The sequence below is a fragment of the Phoca vitulina genome, unplaced genomic scaffold (genome assembly GCF_004348235.1).
Source record: "Phoca vitulina isolate PV1807 unplaced genomic scaffold, GSC_HSeal_1.0 scaffold9, whole genome shotgun sequence".
Lineage (NCBI taxonomy): Eukaryota > Metazoa > Chordata > Mammalia > Carnivora > Phocidae > Phoca > Phoca vitulina.
The window spans coordinates 7,982,812-7,988,821 of record NW_022589712.1 but is presented as its reverse complement, the minus strand read 5'-3'; positions in this window follow the sequence as shown (position 1 = coordinate 7,988,821).

Below are 6,010 nucleotides of genomic sequence, written 5' to 3'. Positions count from 1 at the left end.
CAGACTTGCCTGCCCTAAACCAGTAGCCTGAACACTAAATGTGCTTTGTTTTATTTTCTTTCTTTGAAATCTCCTAAAGCCCTGGCTATCTTTTATCTGCTTACCTTTCCTAGTGAGAGCTGTTGGTGGTTACCAGTTACTTAATTACCTAAGGTATTTGGAAGATCCAATAGAATTTAAATATTGCTATAAAAGAGGCCCCTGTCACCGGTTTCCTAGAGGAAGTGTTGTTTGATTCACTTTCTGAAAGAAAATGTCTTTGTATCTGTAGTATCTATCTTGGCAAAAGTATTTTAACATGTAGGCTTCTTGAAGGGCACTTGGTTTTCAAACATGGCGGCACTTCCCACAAACCATACCCGAATCACGTTGAAAGTGTCATCGTCCTCTGAAGGCCAGAAGTACTGTAACCTTTTTAGGAAGCAGTTTCTGTCACCTATGCTCCAGGAATATTATATTCAATTTCACTCTTGGTTTTCGTTCTTGTTGGTGATTCTAGAAGGTAAACTCCTATGCCAACTGCAAAATACTGTAGTAAATATATCAAAAAGAGTTTAGTTTACTGTGAGAAATGTAGTAACTGGTTCAAGTTCTGGTTGAAGAAGCGATTTCGTTCCTAGAGTACACCAAAACCTTTATTTTAAAATTTCTTTACCTGTGAAATAATCCAAAGACCACGGAATAGCCAGCCTTCAGAGTGCATTGGGAAACCAAGTTTCTAATGTGAACGGAAGGCAGCTGAAAGACAGGTGCTTGTGTTACAAACACTTCTGGCCTGATGGGCTAAGCTCAGGGACAGGCTCAGGGACATGAGACCATGGCATTCGGGCCTGAGCAGTATTTGGTCTTCCTTTGAGAATGGACATTGATTACTTGGAAACCTGAAGCTTTGTCCTTGACCACAAAACAAAACAAACAAAACAAAACAAAACAAAACAAAACAAAACAAAACAAAAACAAGGAAAGGCCTTGTCTTCTGAATTCTATTTTAAAACCCATCTGGATACATGGAGGGGACCAGCACTTCATTTCTGCTTCTCCACAGCAAGGTCCTTGCCCGATATCTTATCTTTCTGACCATAACATCTACACTCTTCACTGGTAACAAATATGTAAGTTGCGGGCTTCAAATCGTTTTTTTAAAATGTGTATTAAAAATGCCCTCTCTGATCTTTCTTAGAATCCTTCAGTGAAACGTCTGAGGAGGCTTTAAACGAAGGGAGTGTGTGTGTGGACTGAGGGGCAGCCTCCTCCGGCCAGTGTGCTCACCTGTTCCCCCCGGGGGAGGAGGCTCAGTCCTGTGACCAGGTTTTAAGGGGTGCCCAGCTGCAGAAAGTGTATGAGAATGCTGCCTGTCGTGTCACGGGGAGGTACGGGCTGTCCTTCCCTCCTTGCCTCCCTCCGTGTGGCCACAAAGGAGCCACAGGCAATCCAGATGGAGTGAGGGTGGAGGGGGGTCTGTCAGGGAGTGTGAAGGCAGAGATAAGTCGGTCACAGAGACAGCTGACGTCTAAATACTGGGAGAGCTGGGGAGGTGTGACGCAGGTGTCAGGAAATCTGAGGAACTCCTGTGAGGACCTGGCAGCGAGGCCCCCGGGCCCCTGCTCCGGGGGCAAGGCTGTGGGGTCCTATTAGTTCAGCCCCCACGTGCCGAGCACCTGCTGTGTGCCCCAGTCATCCCGGGCTCGCAGAAAAGCCCTCAGACAGCTGCAGGCAGGCTATGCTTCCAATCGCCCGACGCACAAACTCCCAGTAGCGCCCTGTGAGGTGATTCAGGTCGTGCTGGTGGGCGTGGAGGAGCAGGGCAGCCAAGCTTATAGGCAGACGGAGGGACGTGAGGGTCTGCAAAATCATCTCCCCAGTCTGCCCCCAAACATTTCCTTCAGTGCCTAGCACCCGGCCTTTAGAGATTTTGTCCTGCGCATCTTGAAGGCCAACCACTGAGAAGGAAGAAGTGAAACCCCACATTGGTCAGCAAGTGATGGGGATGGGGCCGCTCATCGTGTAAAAGCAAGTGGGGACCGGAGGTCCTGGGACAGTGCCCAAGAGGGGCGGGTGTGACGGCAGGGCAGGAGGCACTCACTTTCAGCCTTGTGCCTAGACACGGTGTGGCCGTGGGACAGCCTTGTGCCTAGGACACAGTGAGGTCATGGGAAGAGCCTGGACTCTGCTCTGGTCCGGAAGTGGTTCCCCCATCTCCTCCACCATCTGCTGATTTTATGGACTGAAGCAAGCTCTTTAACTGTCTGAGCCTCTGTGTCCTCCTGGCACCCACCTCCAGGTGGGCTCTGAGATTGCTGTGAGAAGGATGTGGAAAGCTGCAGAGCACCACCCAGGGACATCATTCATGCCAGGCTCCATGTCACATGGCCCCGCATTTATAGCATACATGGGGGTCAATCATCTCCAGCTGGAGAAGAAACTGAGCCATCCAACCAGCTCACTCCCTGCACCTGGTTGTGAAGGGCAACGTGTCCTATTGTCTATTCCACCTCTGCCTCCTCTGTGAAGGTCAAGGTTGAATGTCTGATGTTCTGAGATGTCGCTGGAGCCAATCAGAGACATATGGGGTTAGGCTTCGTACAAAGACACCTTTCAAAAGGTATTTATGAGACACATTCATAGACAGGAGCTCATTCAGTCATGGCAACAACATTTTATTTATTTTATTTTTATTTTTTTAAGATTTATTTAGGGGGGCAGAGGGAAAGGAGCGAGAATCTCAAGCAGACTCCCCACTGAGTGAGGATCCTGACACAGGGCTCTATCCCAAGACCCATGATATCACGACCTGAGCTGAAACCAAGAGTCAGACTTAACCGACTGAGCCACGAAAGCGCCCCACGGCAACAACATTTTAAAGCTGATATTATTACCTGCATTTCAAAATTGAGAAAGCTAAATTCAGAGATGGTAAGTGGCTTGTGCTAATAAAGCAAGGAATTGGACCTTGCATTTAGAAAGGACCAGATTAGCTAGTGCTAGGGGAGTTCTCCACAATTCTCAAACTGTACCTCTTGAGTTTTTAAACTTAGAAACACCAAGAAACACACACACACAAAGAAAATCACTTCAAAACCCACCATATGACAGAATGCTATAGAGGGAGAATCAGCTGGTTCCCCACCCAGCCTCCCACCGGGGGCACTGCTGATAGCCGGCTGAGTCTCCATCCTTCCTCTTAACATTGGAGCCGCAAGGAATATCGGGAATATCGGGCAGGCTGTGTCCTGGAGCACTAAGAATGTGCATTTCCCCCCACTCTCCTGCACCCCAAGTCTGGCCACTGCACGAACAGCAGCTGTTGTCCCAAGCTGAGATGTTCCAGTAAAGCCAGAAAGCAAAGGACACAGGTCTTGGCACCTAGTTGTCTGCTAGGGATGGCGGAGACCCAGGACAGGAGAAGAGGCATCTTCCACCCATCAACGGAAGAGACAAAAGTGCTCTGGGCCAGGAAGACCACAGAAGGAAAAGCTGAAGAGCTAGGTCCTTGTCTTTGAGAACCTGTTCTGGGCTCTGGCCCCCCTACTCTACACTGGCCCCCAAGGCGGCCAAGACTGGCTTAAGTTTGCCTGTGAATTACCAGAACCTTCCAAATATCAGGGACTTAAACAAGATAAAAGTTTATTTCTTTCTCACATTCAAGAAGTTGGCTCATTGCTGTGCTGGGCAAGACTTCCGTCCCCAGGTGGCTGCTGGAACTCAGTGGTCGCCGTCACCCCCACCACATGCACCTGCATCACAGGGGACGGGGCACAAGGAGGAGGACGGTCTTCCTTTAGGGACACTTCCTGGAAGCGGTGCATGGCCCTGTGTCTCACTGGCCAACACATCTAGAGAGAACAGGAAACGGGGGTGGGGTACGTGGACCTTACATAAAGTTGGGGTTTCATTACTGAGGAAGTGGTGACCATGGATTTTGGAGGAGAACCAGCTCTGGCTGGTGGGATGCCTGACCCTTCAAAACAAATCTGAGGGCCTGGGAGCAGAGGGGACCCGCACTGTTGGCCGCGGCACGAGGGAGGCCCCCAGAGACCCAAGTCTGGGGAGCCAGGGGAGGGGAGAACGCAAATGCCCTGATTGGCCGGAATTCTCCGAGAGAAACCCGAAGTGATCAGGCTTGCCTTGAGTTGGCAGGACTGAGTTTTCCACGATCTGCCGGAATGGGGGCTGGAGATAGAAAACCATGTCTGAGAACAAGGCTCCATTTCTTGCTTCTTTGCCTTTTGCGGCCTAAGAGCTCACCGGGGCGCACCATCCCCGCAGTCGGCAACATGCATTTTAAACAGTTTTCCCATTTGTGAGCACATGGATCTGATTTTTTGCTTAACGACTTCATAGTAATGCATTGAGCAACGCAAGTGACTCAAGGTGCAAACCCCACCTTAGCACCTTCTCTTTCTGGCGTTTGTCAGAAATGTCCAAACTGCACAGAATCTCTCTCTGCTCCGCCAAGCATTCTGTGTGCACACTCTACCTGCTGAACCAAATCCTATTTGTCTTATGAATTCATTTTTGTTCTCGCTCTCTCTCCGCACACGCATTACAAATATATTACATTTCACAGCACATATTATATTATGTATAAAATCACCCCAAACACACATGACTGTATTTAAAATCTTTCAATAGGTACATTTCCCAAACATAGCCGTGAAAAATTTTGCTCTGTTTTAATTAAATAACTCCCCTCTCCACTAGGGACTAAGGCCTCAAATGCGAGAGAAAGTGTTCTTACCGTCTGCCCCTTAGGAATGTGGAGGGGAGGGATATCTGTCTGTGTCTGCGGGGCTGCTGTCCCCTTAGGGACATAATTAAAATCCCGGGGACCAGATGGCCTTGTGTTTAGCAAATAGGTCCCACCAGGACCTTTCGGGAATGAAGGCAGGGTTAGGATGGGGACAAGGAAACAAAGAGAACGCGACTCGGCCGCCCAGATTTCCGTAAAGCTCAAAGCTGCTTTCTAGATTAAAAATAGGGGGACAAAGGGAGCTAGAAAGAAGATGTGGGAATAAGGTGCACATTTGGCCAAGTGGGTCCTTACAGGTCAGGCAGTTCCCACGCCCCACCCACCACGTCCTTAACCGGCTGAGAAAGAAGTGACGATGTGGAAGATGGCCAGGTGTCCCCTAGCTGGCACAGCTCACATGTGACAATGACAACTGAGGTCTATCCTGTCACTGCGGTGACAAAGCCCTTCACTGCCTACAAGCAAAGGGATCATAATAGCCACGTGGTCCAGAAGAAATTGACGGTGTGTTCTGGTGGCTCTCCCTCACCCAGACCCCAGCTGGTGACATCAGATGGAGGCTCTGCTGGTCCCAGGAGGGCAATAATGGGGTCTCTGAAGAGCTGGAGAGCAGCTGGGAAGAGAAGTTGGTAAGGCATGGCCCTCTCCTCCATCCTTCAGATCAGACTCTAGTTGTGCTTCCGACTAGTCCTGGAGGGAGGGTCAGGGCTATCCAGAGGACCACACTAGGTGCCCTAATTCCCAGAAACCCTTTCAGTTTGCATCTATGCCTTGGGAACCCTCGAATGGTGACTAAAATGTTCACCCTGTGCCTGGCCAGGTTATCAGTCAGCACCTCTGTGACTTCTTTCCCAAGTGCTGATGTCATTTCCTTTGACCCCACATGCTGGTGCTCACAGACACCCTCCGCAATTTGCCGTCCAGCTCAAAGCTGCAGAGTGTTTGGTCTTTACCTGCTCTGGTATCCCAGTCGTTAATAGCGTTAATATGATGTAGAATCGCTCTTCTTCTTTTTTTTTTTTTTTTTAATTTTTTTATTGTTATGTTAATCCCCATACATTACATCATTAGTTTTAGATATAGTGTTCCATGATTCATTGTTTGTGCATAACACCCAGTGCTCCATGCAGAACGTGCCCTCCTCAATACCCATCACCAGGCTAACCCATCCTCCCACCCCCCTCCCCTCTAGAACCCTCAGTTTGTTTTTCAGAGTCCATTGTCTCTCATGGTTCTTCTCCCCCTCCGATTTCCCCCCCA